The sequence below is a fragment of the Neofelis nebulosa genome, chromosome 3 (assembly GCF_028018385.1).
Source record: "Neofelis nebulosa isolate mNeoNeb1 chromosome 3, mNeoNeb1.pri, whole genome shotgun sequence".
NCBI classification, from domain to species: Eukaryota; Metazoa; Chordata; class Mammalia; order Carnivora; family Felidae; genus Neofelis; species Neofelis nebulosa.
The window spans coordinates 59,934,759-59,961,825 of NC_080784.1; the positions used below are offsets into that span (position 1 = coordinate 59,934,759).

At 39.4% G+C, this 27,067-nt stretch overlaps 1 long non-coding RNA gene across 3 annotated transcripts in view; it reads right to left on the bottom strand.

Moving 5' to 3' along the window:
- Nucleotides 1-27,067, bottom strand: part of LOC131506869 (uncharacterized) — a 201,345-nt gene that overhangs the window by 115,032 nt on the left and 59,246 nt on the right. For 2 of the 3 annotated variants that reach the window (XR_009259201.1, XR_009259200.1), the window contains exon 3: nt 14,316-14,433. This is a non-coding gene — a long non-coding RNA (uncharacterized LOC131506869). The remainder of the gene's footprint in view (nt 1-14,315; nt 14,434-27,067) is intronic. The other variant, XR_009259202.1, reaches the window with a different exon arrangement.

Sequence of the window (27,067 nt, forward strand, 5' to 3'; positions counted from 1 at the left end):
CAATCAATCCACCATAATGAATCATTCAATAAATGATACTGGGAAACTGAGCCATTTGGGGGGGGGGGGGGGGAATAGGTTAGATTCTTTTATTGCATCAAAATAAATCCCACATATATTGAAAATTAAATGTAAAAATTGCCATATTTTAATAACAAAATTGACAAATGAAAATGTAAAGAAAATATTTGCAACATTATGGCAATGACTTAAGAGCCATAATACACAATGAGGTCATAAAAATAAGAAAACGGTAAACACCTCTGTTAAAGCAGTGGGGGGAAATGTAGATATACAATTCATAAAAGAAATACAAATGGACATCAATCAAACAAAAATATGCCCAACATCAATAAGAACCAAATACAGGGGCGCCTGGGTGGCGCAGTCGGTTAAGCGTCCGACTTCAGCCAGGTCACGATCTCGCGGTCCGTGAGTTCGAGCCCCGCGTCAGGCTCTGGGCTGATGGCTCGGAGCCTGGAGCCTGTTTCCGATTCTGTGTCTCCCTCTCTCTCTGCCCCTCCCCCGTTCATGCTCTGTCTCTCTCTGTCCAAAATAAATAAAAAACGTTGGAAAAAAAAAAAAAAAGACACTATTAAGAACCAAATACAAATGAAAACAAAACCAAGGTATAAGTTTTTGCCAATTATTTTGACAAACTTTAATGTCAAGTGCTAAAGAATGTTTGGAAATAGATACACTTACATAATGTTAGAATATAAATTGGCATAAAATTTCTAGAGAGCAAATTAGCACTATCAAAATGTTAATTTGAATATCCTTAAATCCATAAACTCAATTTCTGGGAATTTATCTGAAGGATAAGTGTAAAGAAATAGATGAAACATGTATATATAAAATAATATTTATGACACCTTTTTTTAAAAAAGTGAAAACTTAGGGGGACCTGGGTGGCTCAGTCGTTTAAGTGTCCAACTTCAGCTCAGGTCATGATCTCATGGTCTGTGGGTTCGAGGCCCACTTTGGGCTCTGTGCTGACAGCTCAGAGAGAATCCTGCTTAGGATTCTGTGTCCACCTCTCTCTCTGCCCCTCCCCAACTCGCACTGTTTCTCTCTCAAAAATAAACAAAACATTAAAAATTTTTTTAAAAAGTGAAAACTTGGGGCGCCTGGGTGGCGCAGTCGGTTAAGCGTCCGACTTCAGCCAGGTCACGATCTCGCGGTCTGTGAGTTCGAGCCCCGCGTCAGGCTCTGGGCTGATGGCTCGGAGCCTGGAGCCTGTTTCCGATTCTGTGTCTCCCTCTCTCTCTGCCCCTCCCCCATTCATGCTCTGTCTCTCTCTGTCCCAAAAATAAATAAAAAACGTTGAAAAAAAATTAAAAAAAAAAAAAAAAGTGAAAACTTAGAAACAACCAACTTTTCTGTCAATAGGATTAAATTGTGATACATACAATAAAATATTATGCAGCATTCAAATGCATAAAATAAATCATTATGTATTGTTACAGAAATATGTCTATGATGGCTTATTGAGAGACCACATGCAAATTACAGAAAATATAATCCCATTTATGTGTACATTTTTGTTATTTGCATGAAAAATTATGAAAGAATATGCACCAGATTTCAGGGTCTTTACTTTCTCTGTTCTATCCACAATATTTTTATAGTAATAAATTGTCAACAGAAGTTTTTTTCTGAAATGAAATTAATTATATTATTATCGTTTAAAAGAATCACTTCGGTTAAGTGTCCGACTTCGGGTCAGGTCATGATCCCATGTTTCGTGGGTTCAAGCCCCGTGTCAGGCTCGGTGCTGACAGCTTGGAGCCTGCTTTAGATTCTGTGTCTCCCTTTCTCTGCACCTACCCTCCCTTTCAAAAATAAATAAACATTAAAATTTTCTAAAATAAATTTATAAAAATATCACTTCAAAGAATTATTTGACAGCACAGATTTTTATGCCACAGCATAAAATTAGGTAATTTTTTAAAATGTAGCTAAAAGTGTATGAACTCTGTAGACAAATAATCATCGACTAATGCAGAATGCCCCTCCTGGTAATAATGAAGATGAATTTTTGAAAGTCTCATAGAGAAGTCATTAAAAGAAAAGAAATTTAGAGCAGAGTATAACCTGAATTCCCATTAGAGGTCTTTGGTTCCCATAGCAGGAGTCACTAAGTAAGCTTGAAACAAAATGAAGGTGGTTAAGATAGACAGTAAAGAAGCGACATTAGGACTCTACTCTCTCAATGAAGTCTACCTATATCGTGCAAATTTCTGTGGCATCCATCTCTATATAATATAGCCAATTCAGAGTTACCTATGTGAGCTAAACAAAATTTATGGTTCTAACTAATTACTGAAAGCTATTCTGCACTTCCATTAATGCTAGAGCTGATTTGAGGACTGGTGAAATATCTCTCTTTTCAGGAAGAGGGCATGTGCCAAGTCATGGGAAGGAAAGGGTTTCCAGCAGAGGCCAAAAAACCACATTTTTGTAATTACTTAGGCACAGGTCCACATTGACAAGACTGTTCATTCATAAATTTGGAAATAATTGCCATGAGGAAACCAAGACCTCATAAGTCAAGTTAACAAAGGGCCAAACTCAATGACATTTATGAAATATGAAAAAGATGTATATAGATGAGGAAGGTGTGCTGCTTAGCAAATAGGACAAACTGATGGTGACCCAAAATGGCTCTTTCACTTTGAAGATGAAAAATGGGCAAAACATTATTCCTTTCATAGGCTGCAGTATGGATTAAATGAGACAAGAAACAGAGTCCAGGATATTACAAATATGTAGTATCTCTTTCTTTCCCTTTTCTTCTGGCCATTCTCACTTCCTTGTTAGGACTTCCATAATCTTCTCTAGCTGTTGCCACCCTCCCCATTCTTCAAAGCCCTGCTCAAAATTCACCTTCTACACAAACTTACTTTTCCTTCTCATTTAATGTCTGCACTACATGAGTCGCTTCCTTGATGGATGGGGAAAAATTCTTTGGTTTGATTAACAATTATGTAATGAGTTCCAACTTTGTTGCCAGGCATGACCTTATCTCTTCAACTAGATTAGAAGTTTCTCATGCTCTGGGACATCACCTTAAGCTTCCTGCTTCCCCCACAGCACCTAGCATACAGTTACATTTAATAGCAAATTATGGGCTTACATTGTTTGACTGAGAGATTTTATGTAAGGTACCCAAAATGTTTGGGTAAATATTTTAAAGGTGATTTGGTACATCAATTATGTCAATGCCAGTCACAAGCACTAGAGCTATATGGACACTTTGTAAAAGAAGAAAGAAGTCAGTTTTCAATCTGTTTCCATGATCTTCCAATATTCTTTTGTTTTCAATATAATTAAATGTTTCTCAAAAAATCTTCTATATGTTTCTGAGGTTTAAACTTCAGTTCCATGAAGTTTACAAAAAAGTTCAATTATTAACACTTCTTTCAGGTGATATGTGGAATAAAATGTTTTTGCACAGTTGAAGAACCAGTATATCTGTTTAGAACATATATTGTAAATTTTGATTTAAAAAATGTAAATTGTTGATGCAGGAAAATAAAAGAAAATTTTTTATCTACTTTCAGAAATTATATTTTTTTGAAATTTTTATGAACCATAAATTTGTGTGTTTTCCATTAAACTGATTTCAAAAAGGGAAGAAGAACAATCTGGGGATTGTACCAACATTTTAATAATCATAAAACAGCAGTATCTTGTGGAGAAACAGGTTTTATCTACTGGCAGTAGAATGTTTTCAAATTTACTCATCATTACTTTGATATTTAATTTTTAGTGTTATTATTTTTTTGTTTATGTCATTAATGATTTAGTGGATACCACCAAAGACCACTCCAGAAAATTTAATGTTGACTACTCTTAGCTAGCAAGATACAGAAAAATAAGCATTCAGCCACCTCAATTAAGTAATTGAGTGACTTTTTGTTAAGTGATAGGGATGATTTCTGAAGGCAAGGTCTGGAAATAATGGACAGCAACAAATCCCCATCTGAGGGGCAAAGAGCTGAGACCAAGTTGAAGTGGAAGAATAAATTAGAAAAGTAGATTCAAATCCAGTTGTCAGTGACCAGTACATCATTTACATTTAAAAAAAGTGCGTAGAGCGGGTGAGTAGTCAGAAATCAGATTAGCTCTGTTTGAATGAACATAATTGTTATCCAGAGTATTCTGGGAGAGTGGCAAAAATTCAGACAGTGAAGTTGGGAAGCATTTGATAATCAGGAAGGAAAGCTTAAAAATACACATATACAAACATGATGGGGGTATAGTTGAAAAAAACCTAAACTTGGCATCAAAGGAAGTAAGGTCAAGAGCTTGCTCTGGCTGGGGCACCTGGGGGGGCTCAGTCGGTTGAACATCAGACTCTCAATTTCCGCTCAGGTCATGATCTCACCATTTGTGGGACCCAACCCCATGTTGGGCTCTGAGCTGACAGCAATGGGAGCCTGTTTGGGATTCTTTCTCCCTCTCTCTCTGCCCCTCCCCTTCTCTCTCTCTCTCTTTCAAAATAAATAAATAAACTTAAAAAAAAAGACTTAGCTGTGGCTGAAGCTCATTTGTTCATCTGTAAAATGAAGGAAATAATATCTACAGCATTGAATTAAGAGAAGTAAGAGAAAACCCTTTCAAACTAAAATGTCTATGAAAAGTATGGTTTTGGGCTTCTAAGTTATCTGCAGGCTCCTATCTGTTCTTTCTGCCCTCTTCTTTCCTTCTCCAAGGATGATTCATAGTTAAGGGCAAGGGTATTTTATTGGCTCTTGGTGCTAAGAGGTGGAGCTTTCCCTATGAGAAGGTGAGGTGTCAAAGCTGGACCAACAGGAGTATGGTGAAATAATTACGTTGGCTGATCTGAACACCGTAATTCCAGTTATGCACCTTAAATTTTCATTAGCTTTTTAAGCAGTCACATCACCTTGATAGTTCATATTGAACTTGCATTCATATACAATTGTAAAGGCTTTCCTTTTTCTAAAAATCATTAATCCTCATTTTATACTTATGCTGCTGATATTTGAAACTAGTGTGCAACATTTAATTCCTGTTAAATTATATCCTGTTGACTGCACCCCTGGGGTCCAGTCAGCTAAAATCTGGCATCTTAAGTATTAGCCTAACCTCCTAGATTTGCCTCATCCATGCAAGCAGTATCTACCCTGAAGAAGCTTTTAAAGCAAATAAATTAAAGTTTGACAAACAAATTAAGTTTGATAAACACTCCATCCAGATAAACCCTCTTGGAGATTTACCATGCACATTACCATACTTAAGGTTCTGGTAGCCTATAGTAAAGAACTCTAGTTAACTGCATTTGATCTTGTATTTCCCAATTATTTTTTACCATAGAACACACCTTAGGAAATTTTAGTATTAATAAGGAATGGGATACTATTTTGCCATTAAGAAGAATGAGGTAGGGGTGCCTGTTTGGCTCAATCTGTTAAACATCTGACTCTCAGCTTCAGCTCAGGTCATGATCTCCCAGTTTCATGAGTTTGAGCCCCATATCGAACTCACTGCAAGTGAAGAGTCTGCTTGGGATTCTCTCTCTTTCCCTCTCTCTCTACCCCTCCCCCGCTCACACTGTCTCTGTGTCTTTCAAAATACATAAATAAACTTAAAACAAAAATTTTTTTAAAGAATGAGGTAGATCTATTTGAATTGCCATGTAAACATCTTCAAGACTTATTATTAAGTGAAAAAAGCAAATCCAAAACAATAAGCATAATCTAACTTCACCTTAAACAATGAATAAATACAGTGTATATGTGTGTATATGCACATAAAGCTAATATAAAGTGCTGAACAGAAAATACCTTTTTGTTGTTGTTGTTTATTTACTTTTGAGAGAGAGAGAGAGAGTACAAGCAGGGGAGGGGCAGAGAGAGAGAAAGACACAGAATCTGAAGCAGGCTCCAGGCTCCAAGCTATCAGCACAGAGCCAGACGTGGGGCTCAAACTCATGAACCCGGAGTTTATGACCTGAGCCAAAGTCAGAGCTTAACCGACTGAGCCACCCAGGTGCCCTATGGAACAATAAATACCTTACTGCTTTCAGTGGTTACATCTGGAAATAGGTATAAAACCCAATGCACTGATGATAAATGGAGACTTTGATATTTTACTCTAAATGTCTCATGCTGTTTCAATTCTTTACATTGAGAATGTATGATAAATCATTATATATATATATATATAATTTTTATATTGTAATTGCCCAAATAGGATTATGGAAACTAAATAAACATAAATCTGTCCTTTCTACAAAATCAAAACCAAAAATGGTGCTTCCTCTCCAGATTCTGAAAGCCAGGGAACAAGTCTTTGTGAGATGGGTTGAACAGACTTGAAATTAGGTAGGAAATAGTTCCCGCATGGTTTATTTAGATAAAAATATGGGTACAGGGGGGCCTCGGTGGTTCAGTTGGTTGAGCATCCAACTCTTGACTTTGGCTCAGGTCATGATCTCGCAGTTTGTGGGTTCGAGATCTGCATCAGGGGCTCCATGCCAGCAGTGCAGAGACTGCTTGGGATGGTCTCTCTCCCTCTCTCTCTGCCCCTCCCCCACTTATGTGCACTCTCTCTCTCTTTCTCCCTCTCTCTGTCAAAATAAATAAACTTAAAAATATATATATGGGTATGATGTAGTGCAGTTCTTACAACCTGTCTTGACTGACATGATGTGAAGATAAACAGAGACCCAACCTCAAAAAATCATGAAAGATTAAAATAAGAGGGCAGCATAGAACAGTGCAAAGAACTGGCTTCAGTGTTGGATAGTTCTAGATTCAAATCCAGGCTCCTCCACTTTTCTTAAGCCTCAGGTTCCTCATCTATAAAATAAAGTTAAGACTCAACTGAAAACTATAGAGTGAAATACCTAAAAACTTACACTTCACATTTGCCTCTTGCACCAAGTTCCTGTATTGCTTTAGGGAGCAAGCTGGAAGTCTGAAAAAACTGGAGTTCTGTCAGCAATGAAACCAAAAGAGGGACTTGGAATCCAGGAAACGCCATTTCAGTTTCCTTCTAAACAAGTATTAACCCTAACAACTCAGTGCTTACTACTGGGCATAAGTGGAAGGGGTCCTGACAGAGGGACTCAAGGCTGTGCTCTGTGGTCCTGGTTTGTAAAAGCACTGAGTCCTTCCAAAGGTAGCGGAGCTGTTTGGGCCCCAGTAATCCTAACCTAAGTGACATCAGAGCCAAAGATTTCAGATCCACACCAGCCACACCATGTGTTAAAGGGTTCTTAATAGATACATGACCTCTTTCACAGGCCTTTAGGGACATAATGAAATGAGTCACTAAATGAGAAAGAGAGAGGATCAAAGAGGAGAAAGGGACTGAAGTTTATAAAGGACCTAAGGCAGGGGACAGTGAGAAGTAGTATAAAGTGGTCACAGGTTTGTGGCTTAAAGGAGTATAAGCCAAATACCATGAGGAAAAAATTAAAATTTCAGGAAAGTGAATAAGAAAAAGGTTTTTTTAATTAATAAATTTTTATGGGCCACCTGGGAGGCTCACTTGGTTAAGTGTTCGACTCTTGATTTTGGCTCAGGTCATGATCTCACAGTTGGTGAGTTCAAGCCCCACATCGGGCTCTGTGCTGACCATGCAGAGACTCTTGGGATTCTCTCCCTCTCCCTCTCTTTCTGTCCCTCCCCTTCTCCCCCCCCCCCCGCCTCAAAAAATAAATAAACTTGAAAAAATCTAAAATAAAATAAAATTTAGAAAGCAATGGATTCACCTCATTAGCATCCAACTAAAGGGATAATGCGCTAAGATAGACAGATTTGACCTTTCTGTGATTTTTATCAGCCCCTGGAATCCTACTGTAAACTCCTTAAAAATGTAAACTTGGGGAATAAAGAAGAGTATCCCTTCAAGGTATTCGGTAAATTGCACGCAATTTCTCATCATAAGGACAACGGACCTGGGAAGTTTGTGTTCTGAGCTGTGGCCGCAGAACGTATTGCCAAGGAGACAAAGTGACTTCAGGGACATGCCTTTCATAATCAGCCTCCCCATGTGCCTGTTGGCCTGTAGAGCTGCACAGCCAGCACCATCCATTTTGGGGAGGCAAAATGGAGTATAAATCACTCCTGTTGAGGATTTTTCATAGCAGATTTTTAAGCTGTCTAGTCCCCCTTACATATACTTTAGCACCTGTCATCTACAGTCAGCGGTGCTGAGGGGAAATAATATACCCTCTCCTGGTCTCCACCTGGAAGGATTCTCCCCAAGGTTCTCTCTATCATTTATTTTCTCTGCCATTGGTAAATTTGGAAAATACACCTGATCTATAGCTGAGCTCCACTCCTTTCCTTCTCTGAAAACAGGACTATTCTTCTGATCTTCCCTGCCTTCCTACTTATTAGTGCTTCCCTGCCTTAATACTTATCCTAAGTACTTGGTACTTAGTACTTCCCAGGCAGAGACATCAGCCCTGTCCAGACGGGTACAGGTGGGTAAATCAGGCTAATCCTGGTGTTCCATTAGGACAAACACTCGGCACCCTATTAGTCCATATCTTCCAACCTAACCTTTATTCAAAATAAGGAGGATTATTTTAGACTTTACACATTTTTTTATTGATAACTCATTCTTGAGAGAGATAGAGCAGACAGCACAAGCAGGGGAGGGGCAGAGAGAGAGAGAGAATCTGAAGCAGGCTTCAGACTCCAAGCTGTCAGTGCAGAGCCCAATGCAGGGCTCAAACCCACAAACCATGAGCTCATGATCTGAGCCAAAGTTAGATGCTTAACTGACTGAGCCACCCAGGTGCCCCTAGACTTTACACATTATTTTTTTATTATGAAATCGTTGGGAAACTGGGTGGAGAAGATGGGTGCCCTGAATGGAAGCCCCTCAGAAACTCTAAGGGTGTTCAAATATGATGAATTTATTTTAACTCTAACTCAAATGCTACATGATTCAAAGAGTCTTTACCTGTTGTCTCTGTATGGGCTCCAAGAGGTCCATGGACTCCCTGAAAATTTATAGAAATCTTTGCATGTAAGTGTACTTTTCTGTCGCTAAGAAAGGTTAAGAAACAGCCACCTAATTATTGACAGCAGTAAGAAAAAAAAATCTAAATAAATCACAATGCCAGGTATTTTTAGCAAGCCTATCATTTCAGATTATTCTCACTACCTCAAAGCTCCAAATTTATATAAATAAAAATTTAACTCCATTGTCACTGTTAATGAATATAAGGCTTAGCTAAGTATCTCATACAAGAAAGTCTATTATTTACATCAGTCCTATAGCAGTCAGTTTGTGTTTTGCTTTGGTTTGGTTTGGCTTTTATTTTTTTAATAGCTCCTGGGCCAATTCATTACCATCCTCAGGATAAATAAGATAAGGAACGAGTTTTGTTTGTTTGAATTGTGAGAAAAGGCCAAATGAACAGTTGGCCGCAAACTGGAAGTTTACCATGCAGACATAGAGAGTAAAGGACTCCAAATCCCACAAAATCTTTAATTCTGGGTACACAAACACATGCGAAATACATACATACATACATACATACATACATACATACATACATACATACAAAAAAGGGTCCTGGAAAAAACTTCAGCCTTGCACCATGGGCAGGTCTAAATTCCAGAGTTGAGAATTTAATGTAAAAATCTACCTCAAACCGGTGATAACCTGAGCAGAACCAATAGACATGAACCCAAAAAAACACTTGAGTTTCCCACTTTAAAAACAAACAGCTAAAAATGAGCCAATCATTAAAAAATTACAAACTTCACAAAGAAACAATTCACCCTACGGGAAAGTCAGCCAATGCAACCACAGGAAAATGAACACATCCAAGAACCCAAGACATTAGAACAACTGACACACTACACAATAAGTATGTTAGAAGTTAATAAAGGAAGGATAAAAATAGCTAACATTTATTTAGTGCTTGATTTGCAAAAATATAATCGCTGACATTAATGGAGAGGTTAAGCAGCTCAGACAGATCTGAAGAAACACTAGAATTCAACACGAAAAATGAAATTATAAAAAGTATGAAAAGAGTTTAATAACTGTAGACTATACAACTGAAAGGCACACCCACCCACGTATACAAAGAGAGACAGGGAGAGAGAGATTTTTAACTTTGAGTTTCAGAAGAAACAGGACTCAAGATGGAAGAAAGATGTTAAATCCTCAGATTTAAAGGGCTCTCTGAGCACAGAACAGGATAAATAGAAGTAAACCCACACTTGGAAAAATGGTAGTGACCCCACAGTATATCACAGATAGAGCAAACCATAAAAGTAACAAAAACAGAGTGAAAGACAAATTACCCGCAAAGCTATGACATTTACTTCCCAATAGCAACATTCCTAATGTCTTCAAAGTCCTAAAGTTCTAGTCCCAGCTAAGCTATGATTGAAGAATTACAGTGCAACTCCGAAAAACAAATTTCAAAAAAATTATCATTTACAGATCTTTATGGAAAGAATTAAAAGATAAAGAAAATTGGACCAAGAAGGAAGGAATAAGCTGAAGGAAAAGTGAGCCATGTCACTGGTAAACATAAGGTAAATTTAGATAAGTATATTCTTTAAAAACAAACAAACAAAAAACAAAAAACAGAAAAACAACATTAAAGACGGGTTACAAGTAAGGTAGACCTAAAATACTGGGCGGGGGGGGCGGGTAATAATATTGAAAATGAAGTGGGGAAAGTAGAATTAAAGTTCTCATAAAAGGTAGAGATATCATTTTGGTCTTTGTTAAGTCAATCACACACATGTTAAACTTCTAAAGTTTAACACAAAAATAGAGATAAAACATATATCAAAACTGTAATAGGGAAAAGAAGTGATAAAGAGAAGTAAGGAAGGAGAAATAAAAAGCAGCCAAAAAGAAAGGAATGGTAAAATAAAAACAAACAGGAGGTAGAATAAATAAAATCATGTGTATTAATAGTCATAATAAATATGAATGGATAAGTTTGATAGTTCAGAAGAGGATATTTTTATATCACACTTTTAAAATCAGCTATAAGCTAAAACACATTAGAAACATATGAATACAGAAAAGTGGAAATAAATGAATAGAAAAGGTACACTATGGCTTCTCTGAGAAATGACTAAAGGCTAAAGACTGCAGATGATACTGGTGCTTAGGATGGGCAGAGAGGAAAAGGATAGGGACAGGAACTGGTCTTGGACAACAAACTGGGCCATCTGGTTGAGGACATGATGAAGTTCTTGGAGCAGATCTCTTTCTTTTCCTTCCTTGACTTCCTTCTGGGGTCATTTCTGGAGAATGAGATACTAAAGATAGCACTCTTTCAGAGACATAAAGGGTGACACGTAAGCCCAATTCCAAGGTATCCTTGGCTACTGGGAACCATAATGACTCATTGATATAGATGTCAAATGCTCCAAGGAGGTAGCAACTGCTTTACACAGTGTCATCATCCGGACAAGGCATCCATTACCTGAGACAAGACCACTAGGGAAACAAATCAGCAAATCCTATTCTCTCCTTGCAAGGTGGCTAGGCACTGTAACTCTGTGCTTGTGCATCTGATCCTTTCTTTCCATTATGACAATGTCTCTGTTCCTTTGCCCACCAGGCTGTTACTAATCCAACGTATTTTGCCACCACCCTGGGTAGCTTGGCTGAAGCCACATTTAATGCCACCTCCAGGACACAGCTTTCTCACTCTGACCTCTGGAAGATCAGCCTTCTGATCAGTTCCCTGATCATCTTTAAAACCTACACTTAGTGTTGGGGCACCTGGGTAGCTCAGTAGATTGGGTGTCCAACTTCGGTTTGGGTCATGATCTCACGGTCTGTGGGTTCGAACCCTGCGTTGGGCTCTGTGCTGACAGCTCAGAGCCTGGAGCCTGCCTCAGATTCTGTGTCTCCCCTTCTCTCTGCCCCTCCCGTGCTCGGTTTCTCAATAATAAATAAATGTTAAAAAAATTAAAATTAAATTTAAAATTAAATTAAAATCCACACTTAGTGTCATTGCAGAGAACTCCAAATTTTGCTGTGGCAAAGCCCATGTTTTTTATACCAGCAAAATAAAGTGAATCACAACTAAGTGGAGGGTAAAAAGTAGATATACCAGGCAAGTGTTAAGCAACATAGACTTTGGGGCCAAAACAAATGGTAGGAAACAAAAGATAAATAAAAAGGAAAATTTCACCAAGGAGATATAACAATCCCGAACCTGTGTGCATCCAAATTGTACCTTCAATTTTTTCAAAGCAAAATGTTGACAGAATTACAAAGAGAAATTGACATATCTACAGTCTCATAGAAATTTTATATACCTCCCTCAGCAACAGATAATATAAGCAGTTAATAAAGTCTATGATATATACGAACTGAAAAACATTAAACTAACAACTCCCAAATAATCCCTTATGGAAAATACACTAGGTTTTCTCTCTCTCATATGAAGAATTGTCCTGAAAGAGAACTGAAAGCCCACCAGACTTCACAAGGACTAGCCAAATGAGGCCAGTTTCCCCTAGTGCTAAGAAAAAGTCAGGACCAGAAACCCTGTTGGGGGTTTAGAAAACAACCCTAAAAGGAAATCTAAGAGCCCAGCTCAACACTAGAGACAAAGAACAGTGACCATGGTACTTAAGAAGGGAGTTCTCGAGCTAGGTATTCACAGATTCCAAGGAACTAAGTTTCCAAACTCATTGGAGCAGGCAGCTTACAGGTGAAGGCCAAGGGCCTCAGGTTGACCAGTCATATCTGGTAGAAGTTGGATTAGGCCATACTGAGTGATTTGGATACTCAAGCCAGGCCCTGATTGGTCATCTGAATGGAGCAGACACTTCTGGAAATGGAGAGTTTAGAAGTTGTCTAGATCAGAGTGAAGGTTCCCTTCCCATTTCTTCCCTAACCAGGCTTACAGGGAACAACAGATGTTCACACAGTGAAGAGTTTAGTTCTTAACACCCCATGGCCTCCCTCTTTCCTGGTTCATCCCAACCAACCCCCTAAAATACCTCCCTTTACAGCCAGGAAGAAGCTGGAATGCTTTTAGAACAGTCTCTAAACAGATACTGAAATTAATAACTCACTTGGGTTCATTCTGCTGTTAAGGATCCCAAGGATATGGGGAGGGGTACAATAGGTTTTCAGACAGATGGTTGGTAGGAATAACGTTTGGAGGCCCTACTCCCATACACACAAGCTGTGTGTCTCCATGTGCAGGTTTTAGGAAATAAGGGCAGAGAGAGATTAAATGTCTGGTTTAGCCAGTGAGTTGCATAGCCAATATTAGAACTCCAGGCTCCCTGAGCCACTTCCTCTGTGTCACACTGTTGCCTTATTTCCTGTTTTTCCACTCTGACTAATCATTACATGAAATTTGAAAAACAGTCACCAGGCTGAAGAATGCAAAGCCTTCAGGTAATTAAGGATGTTGTTTATAGAGCCAAGAGAATGCAATGTATATGTAAAATATTTCCCCATATGTAAAATAAATAGATGTGAACTCCAGTCATCAGGGTTAACATCCTGCTTCATTTTGTACTTGGCTACTAGTTTCATCAAAATTACACATGTTTTGAGTGAGGCATGCTATCATTTCTCCTGTTCATTTTTGGTTTTAGTTTTTCAACAAAACTTACTACTTGAAATAGCTATAAATGAATGAATCAATCAGTAAACCAATCCAGAACCCATATATTTTTGCCAGTCTTAAAATATCTATTTATTTATCATTTTAATAACATGTAATGTAAATAATATATCTTTTGTAAAAACTAAGGCATTTAATTCTTCCTGTAAAGGTGTAAACTGAAGACATTCATTCTAGCAGATGGCTTATTCTGCTATATTCATTTGTTATGTGTTCATTACTGCTATTTGTGCATTTTTGTACTTTATACCAGAGATTGGTAAATGTTTTCTGTAAAGGGCCAGATAGTAAATATTTTCCACTTTATGAGCCATACCATCTTGGGTGCAGGGACGCACCCCTCCAGTGTAACAAGAAAGCAGCCATGGATGGTACATAAACAAATGGGCATGGCTAGATCTGGCCCCAGGCTGTAGTTTGCCAGTTCTCTGCTCTACAGGACAAACTATATTGCATGGCAGGACAGGATGGCCTGCCAAGTGAAGTACATAGTTTAAAGCGGTTGACTGACATTTCTGCATGCAATTAAACTTATTTAATCTCTTCTCTCTGTAACTTGTTTGTACGTCTTATTTCACCAACGAGTGTAAGTTTTTTTTGATGATGGAGACAATAATTTATTAATTTCCTATTCGCCCTGAACTTCACACAAACAACCTTTCCCAGAGGAAAGAACGTGGGCTTTTACCTGTCAAACAGATCAGAATTCAAACCCCAGTCTTTCCACTGATCAGCTGTGTGAAACTGGACAGGTTATTGACTTTTGGCCTCCATTTCTTCATCTGTGAAAACAGAGATGATACCTACTTCATAGGAGAATGAAATGACATGTAATAGAAATAATATACCTTCTGTAAGAACTAAGGCATTTAATTTTTCCTGTAAAGGGCTAAAGACATATCCATTACAGCAGATGACTTCTTCTCTGTAAACCACGTAGTAACTGATGAGTCCGACTCCAGGTCAAAATCCTGTCTATGTGAGATCCAGGCCCAACTATGAGCCATTAACAAGGCTTTGCCTGGCAGGCCTAAGGGGGGAAAGCCATTCTCTCCACACTCTGGTGTAGACAAGATAGTTTACAAACAGGGCATCTGAATTTTAAACAGGATGCTCATTTTCTAGATCTATTTTAAAAACAAGACTTTTCTTTCTAAATAACTACTATAAAATAGAAGATAGTGGCCTCATCACAGAGAGAATTCAAAGACTCGATCGATGAAAGGCCTTACATTTTTCTCCACAAGGCTCTCTTGAGGATGATGCTTGAAAAAGGGTATCAGTATCTGGTCACAGGGAGGTAGCAGCACAAGTTCCCTGGCTCCCTTCAGCTGGAAGTATGTTACCACATAAGGTGGCAGTAATTGTTCCCGTTCACATTCACACAAGCCACTTATTTGCATTCTAAGATGATGTAACAGCCACTGCTTGCCATTTTTGTGTGAATTACTTATTCAAAATGAGCTTGAAGGGCTACACAGACTTAAAACTAATTTATTTGGGGGTGTAGCTGTTTACCAATCCAGTGATAGAGGAGAGGTGTTCTATCGAAATCACTGCGGTTTATAGGGTGTCTCAAGTGTATTGTACAGAATTTACAACCCCAGGATTATAGGGTAGGAAGCAAGCAATGGGTGCTGAAGGCAACCTTCCAGGTTCTATTTGTTTGTTTGTTGCTTATTAATATGAAAGGGCATTTTGTAGAACCAAAACAAATGAGGCGCCTTTCAATTTCTAAAGCAATGTAGAGTGTTACTTTGGTTTGGACAATGATGATCTAAACCCTAAAGGTCACAGAGCCAAGAGATCACACTGCCAAGAAGCAAAAGGGTAGTCATTAAAAGGATTCTTGATCAATGAGAACACTTTGCTGTGGTTTCATTTTTCTCCTGGATATTATAGAAGAGATAAAGTGAAATTTGAGAAAACAGAATCTCCCGGTGCCTATGGGAGAGGATACAACATGCTGTATAACATCAAAGAGACACAATTGTATTGCAATTTGTGAGCAGTCAGGGGAAGAAAACTTGTTTTAGTCCTGACAAGATTACAGAGCACAAGACAAGTGAGAAAAAGACTAAGAGTAAGCAATGAACATCTAAAGAAGAAGAAAAAAAAAAAACTTCCAAAAGATTTCTTCTTTATAGATAATCAATTTGGGGCTCACTCTCACTGTAGCTGAATTCTCTGAACACATTTATTCCCAAACTATTCAAAATACTTTCCAGGCCACGGTCCCTACCAAACAAGCTATCAGCAATGGCTAAGAAAGAAGCCAGTCCCATACTAGCCAGAGTGGCAGGTAATGAGCAAGCTAAATCAGCTTGAGGGAAGATACACAATGCATTCTACATCAAACATAAATGATTTTTACAATATTCATGCTCTGTTTCCTTTTGCTAGCTTTAAGTTGGAGCTTACAATTTGGATCTAAATATTGTTTTTGTCAGAGATCTGCTCACCGATACTAATACCTACTAGTGCTTGAACACCTTGGCACTTTTATTCACCTCATTTCATCTCCATCCCAATCACTCAAGGTGGGTTTTATGTCCATTTAAAATGAGGAAAAAATTATGGGGCACCTGGGTGGATCAGTTGGTTAAGCGTCCAGCTCTTAGTTTCAGCTGAGGTCATGATCTCACGGTTTGTGGGATCAGTCCCACATTACCCCCCATGCTGACAGCATGGAGCCTGCTTGGGATTCTCTCTTCCTCTCTCTCTGCCCCTTCCCAGAAGTATATGTGTGTATCTCTCTCTCAAAATAAAAAAATGAACTTAAAAAAAATTTCTTTAATCAGGAAAAATTTTAAATAAAAAATTAAATTAAATATTAAATTAAACTCAATTCAATTCAATTCAATTCAATTACAAATGAGGAAATCATTTTCCTCTGAGAGATTTGGAAAGTGACTGGACACAAAAAAGTAGTAACTTGTAGAGCCAAGATTCAAGCCCCAGGCTGTTGATGCCAAAGCGTACCCACTTTCAACGCAGCCATAAGCCACCGAAATGTTTCTCAGTATTGCTTTACGGCAACAGAGTGACGCTGACTTCCTGACAGGACACACGCAACGTATTAGTGACTATCAGCTACACACTGACTCCCCCTCAAAAGAGATTTCAGTCTTAAATTATAAATCGTACAAGAAAATCCTAAATAGACTGCATTTGTGAAATACATAAAACTTGGAAAGAATGGGAACCAAGGAACTGGTTTTCTTGTGCTGTTCTTTCTCTAGCAGAATCGGGACAATAACTTTATTTCCTTCCCAGTCCTCTTCCATCCCTTCCTCCCCTCTGGCCACAGAAAAGTCTCCAATTCAGGTTGACCAGCTGCCTTCATAGAACCCATTCCACTCAGCTTCTGCTAGACCTCATTCTCTCCAGAATTTTCTCAACCCATGTCTGGGGCAGAATTTCCATTCTTAAAGGGCTTAGGAGCAGCAATCTTAACTGAAAGAGACAACTGAACCTCTAGTATTATAGCACTTTAAATAAAACAGAAAAAGCATAATTGTCTGTACCCGCAAGGAAGGTTAAGAGCCCCCAGACCTCCTTCCTGGGAGGGCCGCACTCTCATCTCTGCTCCACTTCCTTCACTTGCTGCTTCCTACCCTCCACCTGGACCTGGATCCTGTTTTTCTTGTTCAACTATTTACATTGTCAAACTTGTTAAGATGTGGAAAGAAAACGAGGTCAAAGTTTAGGTGGCAGACTTCAGGCCCCACCCTGGCACCAGTTTTCTGTATTGTCTAGAAAACAAGTAACTCAGCCTACAGTGATTGACAAAGCCTAAAGAGTCATCCATTCGCTTTGCTTCTCTTTCCACTCTGCAGGGTTATTTAAAATGTTTGCTTTCACTGATCTGTGCATTTTTATTATCAGACAGTTGTTTACACAGACTAAGAACACAGACACTGCCTTTCCAGCTCAATGTGTCAAAAGACCAAGGTCATCTTCTCTTTCAGCTGCCACTATCCTCTGCCCTCTTCTGTCTTCCAACTGGCACAGGATCAGCAAAAGGTTATGATTCAGAGCTTTCCTGCACCACACACAAGACAGGGCTGAGTGTGGGGCTCTGTGGACAGCCTGCCTGGTCCCTACTGAGCAGCCATGTGACCTTGTAGGAGCTACTGAACTCTTCTAGGCCGCAGGGGCCCCGTCTGCCCAATGGGAGATATTAACAGTCTCCCTCTCATAGAAGCTTCATGAGAATGAGATTAAAGAATCCATGTGAACTGCTTAGCTCGGTACCTGGGAGTCGTGCTCAAATTTTAACAAATGCTCAATAATAAGCGACACCTTCTATGAAACAGTTTGAGTACAAGCTTGTTTCCAGTGCAATTGACACTTTCTACTACCAGCTCTTGCTGGGAGCCCAGAGAGATATGCTCTCTGTGAGGGCCAGCCTCACACATAGATGAATGTCTTTACTTCTATCAACATCACCCAACTCTGTGAAAGTCAGTCTTCCACCTATTTTGACCCCTGAAATCTGTATACGAGGGCAAAGCCCTTCATCTCTTACTGGAGACAATGCTTAAATTCTAAAAAATTCCCTTTCTATACATGCCCTGAACACAGATGATCCTCTTTCCTCCTAAAAGTAGTCTCAGTATCATCATTGCAAATGAAGAGATAGAAGCCCAAGGCGGGATGGGGGAGGGGCAGATTGTATGCTGTGCATTATTTGTCTGAATATTTAGACAAAAATGGTTGCATCTATCTTCCCTGTTGCCCCTTCTAAGTGTAAGTATGGTGGGAAAAGTTCCTTCTCTTCCCTTTGTCATGGTTAACCTCCTATCAACATAAACAAGGAGAATCAGCTGTGTCTGGTCTTACGTGAAAACTCAGAACAGAGACTGACTGACAATTCCATGAAGATGGTGCAAGGAGAAAAATATTGTTTTGGTAAAAGACTCAAGATATTCTCCAGGTCAACCCTGACGATTTCAGTTAATGAACCGTCATTGATCAAAGCAGAGGCTAAATGAAGAAAGAGCGTGAGGCTGACAGGATGGAGTGAGCAGGCCAGGGCAGGCCAGGCAGGGTGGGGTGAGCAGGGACAGAGGAAACAAGGACAAGAAGAAACAGGAGGGAGAGACTGCTGAGATCCAATGATCTCTGCACCATTCAACTGTCACAAAATCCCAATCCATGTGAGGATGCACGATTTACATGTGCGTCAAGCTCCTCTCTGTGAAACAGGACGCCTTGGTAAGGTCTGAAGAAGCTCCTTGAAAAAGGAGCTCAGCTACAGAGTCTTCATTTCCCCACAAAAGCCAAGAGAATTGGAGACTAGAGATGGACAGTTTAAAGAGTTTTAGGAACCAAAACAATTGAAGGAAATATTGGGTATTTTTCTTAACAGCTTTAAAAAAATTTTTTTTCAATGTTTATTTATTTTTGTGAGAGAGGGAGAGTGTGAGAGGGGGAGGGGCAGAGAGCTGGGGGGGTGGGGGTGGACAGAGGATCCCAAGCAGGCTCTGCACTGATGGCAGAGAGCCTGACTAGGGGCTCAAACTCACAAACCGTAAGATCATGACCTGAGGCAAAGTTGAACTCTTAACCAACTGAGCCACCCAGGCATCCCTTTCTTAACAGCTTTTAATGAGGGCTTCACCTAGTGGTAAGATTCTAGACACTACCTGGAGAGGGACAATGAGGCTTAAATTTTTTGAGAAAATATTGTTCTCTGTCATTTACACAATATAGTTGTTCCTTGTATCTACTTCTATTTACTTACTTACTTACTTACTTGCTTGCTTATGTATTTATTTAGGCTGTGAAGGAATGGACCCTGCATAGATAAATGAGTGTCCAGTGTTAAATGACAGGAAAATGTTATAATTCTGGAGCACTCACAGGTGCAGTGAAAATTTAATTACCAGACCCTGGAACAGCACAACCTCTAATTGCAGCTATTTCCTTTTGTTCCTTGACTGCTGCCCCCTGGCCCTGCCCTTCAATGATTTTATTTTCCCATAGTAAATACTGCAAGAAACAGCTGTTCTGGAATTAGAAACCCTCTATCCCACTAATCTACTCTCCTACTGCTTAAGAATAACACACGAGATATCAAGGTTTATCTTTTAATAAAAAATACACTTAAATTCATTGTTTCTTTGGATGTTAATAATATTTCTTGAGATGACTTTTATTTAATAAACCATACTGGGAATCGCTGATGGAGTATATATTTATTGGATACTTTTCTAAATTTCTTCTTCTGAAGGAAATTTTTTTTCAAAGGAACATTGTTACAGCTCTACAATCCCTTACCCACAATTCCAAAACCCAAAAAGCTCTGAAATTGGAAAGTGTTTCATAACACAGTTGGCAGCAAAAATGGATTTGACCCAAACTCATTTGAAGTCAAAACCTGACCTGAGCTGGCATAAGCCTATTTACAGTTTTCAGTTATCCTACAATGTACTGCGAAAGTAAATACACTTTTCTGCAGAAATATTAATGGACTTTATTACACAGTGCTGCCCTACACCCCATTTTACATGCTACGTGATACATTACTATTCTAAAATCTGAAAAAATCTGAATTGTGATATACATCTGGCCTCATAAGCTTCAGATTAGAATTCATGGTTCCACAAATATTTGTTAAATAAATAAATGAACTAAGACCTTCACAAGTGCATGTTTTACTAAGTTAACCCCAGGCCAGCTTTTAAGCAATAGCTCTGATCTCCTTTGTCATCTCATTAGACGTTCACCCAAAGAGAGAGGAGCTCTGAGACTTTGGCATTGCAGACAGGCTTCAGGACTTCTTTTGTCATATACAGTGATGAATGGAGGTTGAGCCCTGGGTATCCATTGGATCGTTTTACCACATCATCCATTTAACCACTCTTTCTTCCATTCATCCACCAAATATTTATTAAGTGTTACCACCAGACATTAGGCTAGTATAAGAAACACAAAGATGGGGGCGCCTGGGTGGCTCGGTGGGTTAAGCGTCCGACTTCGGCTCAGGTCATAATCTCATGGTCCGTGAGTTCGAGCCCCACGTCGGGCTCTGTGCTGACTGCTCAGAGCCTGGAGCCTGTTTCAGATTCTGTGTCTCCCTCTCTCTCTCTCTCTGCCCCTCCCCTGTTCATGCTCTGTCTCTCTCTGTCTCAAAAATAAATAAACGTTAAAAAAATTAAAAAAAAAAAAGAAAGAAACACAAAGATGAATGAGACTAGTCTCTATACTCTAAAAACTCCTATGTGTATACAGAGAACAGATTGGTGGTTGCCAGAAGTGGGGGTGGGGGACCAAAATGGGTGAAGGGAGTCAAAGGTAAAAACTTCCAGTTGTAAAATAAACGTCATGTGATGTAATGGGCAGAATAGCGACTGTAGTTAACAATACTGCACTGCATATTTGAAAGTTGCTAAAAGAGTAGATCTTAAAAGTTCTCATCACAAGAAAAAAATTTTTGTAACTATGTAAGGTGACAAATATTAAGTAGACTTATTGTGATCATGTCACAATATATATAAATATCAAATCATTATGTTAGACATCTAAAAAAGTATACATACATGTCAATTTACCTTAATTAAAAATAAATTTTGGGGGTGCCTGGGGGTGCCCGGGTGGCTCAGTCAGTTGAGCATCTGACTTCGGCTCAGGTCATGATCTCGCGGTTTGTGGGTTCGAGCCCCGCATCGGGCTCTGTGCTGACAGCTCAGAGCCTGGTGCCTGCTTTGGATTCTGTGTCTCCCTCTCTCTCTGTTCCTCCCCCACTGATGCTCTGTCTCTCTCTCTCTCTCTCTCTCTCTCTCTCTCTCTCTCCTTCAAAAATAAGTGAAAACATTAAAAATTTTTTTTAAATAAAAAAATAAAATAAATATTTAAGGTGAAACTAAAAATCACACACAAAAATAAAACCCCTATTTGTAATATCAACACTATGAAGCAGGATGTTAGAAATCTAAAATTATTTTCTCCAAAAAAAATAGTTATTCATTCTTTCTAACACATTTATTAAATTCTACATTATGTAGGGGGGTTCCTGGGTGGCTCAGTCGGTTGAGCGTCTGACTCTTAATTTCAGCTCAGGTCATGATCTCATGGTTCATGAGTTCGAGCCCTGAGTTGAGCTCTGTGCTGACAGTGCGGAGCCTGCTTGGAATTCTGTCTTTCCTTCTCTCTCTGCCTCTACCCGACTTGTGCTCTCTCTCTCTCTCCATCTCTCAAAATAAATAAATAAACTTAATTTAAAAAGTTCTACACTATGTAAGGCACTAAGTATACAAAAGTGAATAGACCTTGCTAGAGGACACTAACTCTCGTGAGAGAGGTTGACACTCAAGGAAAATCTATCCTTTTGCAGACATAGGGGGAAAATTCCTATCTCTGGCTATGAAAGTCAAAAAGCTCTCCCAATAGTGATATCTGAGACAGAATGGTTGTGGATTTAGGGAGATACTTAGAGAGATGGTACTCTAAGAAGTCAGAGCATGGGCAGAGGCACTGAGTCTGGAAATAGTTTGGCAGGTTGAACTACAGTCCATTTTGAATGGCTGCAGTTCAAGAAGCATGTGGAAATAGAATATTTAAAACATTGATGAGAGCCAGATCATGAAAGGACTATGTTCCAAGCTAAGGAGTATATACCTTTTCCTCTAGGCAATGAGGAACACTTGAAGGATTTTAAAGTAACTGAGGGACATAATCAGATTAATACATGAGCAAGATTCCTCAGATAAGGAATAGTTTGGAGGAGAACAAAAATAGTGAATATGTTTCCATCTAGATGCCCTTAGAGTAGGCAAATGAAGAGTATTTATGTCTTGCAGGGCTGGCCCTAAGTGAGTTACAAGGCCCTAAAAGAACTCATGAAGGAAGAAGTGAATTTTCATCACCCCTTTGTCATTCTCTTTCCTTATATCTCACTTCCCCATGGAGGTCCCCAGTGACACTGTGATGTTCAGACTGGCTGAGCTTCTTTGAAAAAACATGGCATTGCATTTCTTTTATAAGGAAGAATAATGTAATAGCAAATATTTCCCCCTTGAAATATTTTTTGCAGCAAGGAAACAGATAATTTAGACAACAAAAACATAATTTTCTCCTTCCTTTTTCCTAAGTATCTTTGCTACATTTAACATCCTCTGAAAGTTAAGAGGCATCCCAAGAACAAAGTAATAACCATGAACAGTTCACATGCAGCCCCTGGGGTCACCATGGTATAGCATACATTTTTTGTGAATTCTGGTTTAATGGATAAAATCTAAGCAAAGACAATAAAGCAACAGTTCAAACAATTTCCTGTCAGTTCCTTTACATAACTATGGAACAAATGAGTGTCTATTAATTCTTGGGCCAAGCTCAGAAGCACTAAGGAGAAGGAAATGTATATTTACATCCTTTGATGAGGAGAGTATTTAACAATGACAAATCTTATTTCTTTTATTTTGAATTTCATTTATTTATTTTGAGAGAGTATGTGAGCACAAGTGGATGAGGGGCAGAGAGAGAAGGAGAGAGAGAGAGAGAAAGAATCCCAGGCAGGCTCCACATTGTCAGTGCAAAACCCAGCTCAGGGCTTGATCCCATGAACCATGAGATCACGACCTGAGCCAAAATCAAGAGCCTGACATTCAACCAACTGAGCCACCCAGTCTCCTCTAATCTTATTTCTTGATCTGAAAAAAACTCTCTCTGCCTTGTTATTGGCTTCAGAAGGATGGGATGTAATTGACAGGGACTTTTACATCACATGGACCTCTTAATTAACAAGGTAAAGATAGTGATATGGTTTGATCTGAGATGCTTTCCTGAATCACCTCCTTCATCTGTGTATCATTTGGCTCCACTGAAGTTAGAATGCTGCCTTCTTTGGGTGACCTCTTTTAAAATTTAGATACCTAGGAATGAGTTCTACATGAAGCTTCATCCGGAGTGGTTAAGTGGCTTAGAGTTACACAGCTAGCTTGGAAAAGACCAGAATCTTAGCTTTGATTTCTGATTTGCTATTTATCAACACACTGCCTATTGCCTGATTATAACCTCATGAAGAAGCCTGATTAGGAAGCCATTTCAAGACCCAAAATCACACAAAATTGTTCAAATAATAAAATAGTTATTGAATATTAATAACTGAATGTTAAGCACTATCTGACATGCCCCTCACCCTACAGGGCTTTAAACACAGCCCATGTCAGTGCCACGAATATAATTCTTCATCTGAGCTCTCATTGGAAATCACTCACTAGTCTATGAATAAACCAGGAAGCTCATGCAGTCTGCCAAGCCTCAGTCTCCTTATTTGCAAAAACAAAACAAAAAATACGGAATAATTTCTTCCCTGTCAATTTTTCAGGATGATTTCATGGTTTAGACCAGGCATTAGTCCACCTAATCTGGCCCATGGGCCAAATCTAGCCCATCACCTGATTTTGGAAATACAGTTTTATTGGAACACAGCCACATTCATCTATTTATGTGTTTGTCTATGGCTGCTTTCATGAAAAGTTAAGACCATATGGCCCACAAAGCATAAAATATTGACTATCTGGTGCTATAAAGAAGTTTGCCAGCCTCTGGTTTAGAGGAGTGTTGATATGTGCAGGAATTTGCAATATAGCGTATATATTTTATGTTTGGTGCAGACCCAGGGACAGAGGACTCAACCTACCAGAAGATGGGACACTTAAAACACCAACCTTGGATTGACCTAGTCATGTGGGAAACACTCAGTAACATATTAGGGTCAGCACCCTACACCATACACATGACCTACTCATGGGGAAACACTCAACGGATATGTTAGGGTCAGCACCCTACACCTGATGAGTCTCTTACACCACTTACACCAGCTGAGTCTCCAGAATAGCCAAAAGGAACCAAGAAGGCATCAAATATAAATAAATTTAAATTTAAAAGTAAACTTGGAAATGGTAAGAAATTATAGAATCTGATAAGATCTTTCCCCCAGTAGGCTGTATAGTCTATGGAACCTAAGGGACCAAAAGAGGCACATAGTTTAGACTGGGGACATGCTGATAAGTTTTCACTGAGAAGTCCTCCGTGCGCATCTATATCCAGATAAATTCTTTCTTTTGAAATTGAAAAATAATAAAGTACACAACTTTTAAGTACACCTTTTTTTAAGTTTATTTATTTTCAGAGAGAGAGAGAGTAAGTGTGCATGCAAGTGCACGTTGGGGAGGGACAGAGAGAGACAGGGAGAGAGACGGAATCCTAGGCAGGCTCCGCACTGTCAGTGCAGAGCCCAATACAAGGCTCAAACTCATGAACCGTGAGATCATGACCTGAGCCAAAGTCAGATGCTTAACTGATGGAGCCACACAGGCGCCCCTTAAGTACACACTTCAATCAATTTTTATCTATATATATATAACTGAGTAGCCAATATCTAGATCAAGGTATTGAACATTTCCAACAACCCAGAAGGCTCCTCTGAGCTCCCATTCAGTTGATAGCCCCCTAAAGAAACCAGGTATTCTGGTATCTGTCATTATAAATCAGTTACGCCTGGCTTTTGAACATCATACCAGTAGAACCAGTCTATAGTCTTTTATGGCTGGCTTCCTTTGCTGTGAAAAAACCACATGAATTCAAGATCAGTCGTTCCCTTCCTTGGCTGTGAAGTTAGTCAAAACAACACAAGAACAGAAATTAGGGCAGCTGATACACACTGCCTACTGAGATCTGGCACGTTAGCGCCAAGGTAGACCCTCACTATTGTTCTTTGGCTCATGCAAATGTCAGCTGCATTGCATTTTTCAAATGGTAAATATCATCCTGCTCCCTAACAGCTAAAGGCCCAGGGGAAAGACTCTTCACTGTAATCAAATGCTTGCCTCAGCCTTGCCTGCTTAAAATAAAACCTGCACCCTCAGCAGTCTGTCTTCGAAGATCTTCACACATTTGCCAAAGGCCCATGCCTCAGCGTAAACCCTGGCGCCTACACCGCTACCTCTACAGAAACATGATCACCTGTATAAGTGGCCTCTTGACGGGGGACAAAGCTGCGTCAAGTTTCAGCGACTCGCCATGGTGAAAATCAAACATGTTCAGCACCTACAGAGTCACCAAGGCTAAAGGCACACACCAAGCTAGAAACCTCAATCCTCACATATAGTTTGTTCTCACAAACTGCACTTCTTGTTAATGTCCTAAGATTTGGCCCACTGACACAGAGATGTTTGGGGCTGTGAGGTGGTCCGACAACTTGGACCTCTCTATCACCCTGAGTTCTGAACCAATTGAGAAATGAGGCAAAGAGTCAGCTTTTGTCAAAATATTCCATGTTTTACTGACAGAGCCTAGGTTGATGGACAAAAATTACATCTGCAGGCAGACAGACTTCCTAATACCAAATCCTAGAGTGAGACACTCACCAGTCCAATCACAGACAAAACTACATCACCTCAAGCCTGTCCTGATGGCATGGAAAAGCTGAGGAGAATGTTGGCTCCCAGCAGGCAGCTTTCTCCCCTGAGGAAGGGGGAGAGGAAGAAGCTGAGTTACATGTGCCCAATTTCTCCTTCTAAACTCACCAAACAGATTAAATCATTCTTCTTCCCTGGGGAGACACTAATGAGAGGATGGAAAGAGCTAGAAGTTTTATAATGAGTGGAGTTTCCTCCACATAGAAGGAAACATCAGAAAAGGTAAGATTCCTTGAACAGAAATATAAACTATCAATAAAATATTAGCTAATACTCTATTAGTATTGTTACAGTTAGAAATATTATACCATACTTAAAACATGGAGTAAATATTAGCCAGAATATGTTGTTAACTAATTGAAAACCATTTTCAGGGACCATAAATGGTAAGATATTTGTTACTTTTGCAAAGTGCTTTAGATGTCAGACCCAGAAGATAGCTTACAAAAAGGGCATCTCTCTCTTTTTTTTTTCTCATTTATGACAGGGAATACTGTATTCAAACTCATCAGAGAAACGGACAGCTTGGGTCTATAACAAAGCACTGTGTTTAAAGCACACGTCAGTAATTGTATGTGAGAATATACATTGCTACATACAAATTAACTGGTCAGATCACAACTTTTCAATGTTTAAAACAGAATAAGCTTCTCTGTAAAAGTAACACCTTTGTCCTTTTATTAACTTTAGTATTCCTCTCCTTCTTCCTTGCCCTCTCCTTCAACAGAATCCACACCAAGGTCCTCATCATCCTTCGCAAGGGCAGCCATGTCCTCACAGGCCTCAGAAAACTCTCCTTCCTCCATGCCCTCACCCACATACCAGTGAACGAAGGCACGCTTGAAATATATCAGGTCAAACTTGTGGTCCATGAGAGCCCAGACCTCAGCAATGGCTGTGGTGTTGCTCAGCAACACACACAGCTCACTGTACTGTGGCAAGGTCTCCACCAGGTACCACAGTGGGAGGCTGGTAATTAATGCCAACACTGAAGCCAGTGGGGCACCAGTCC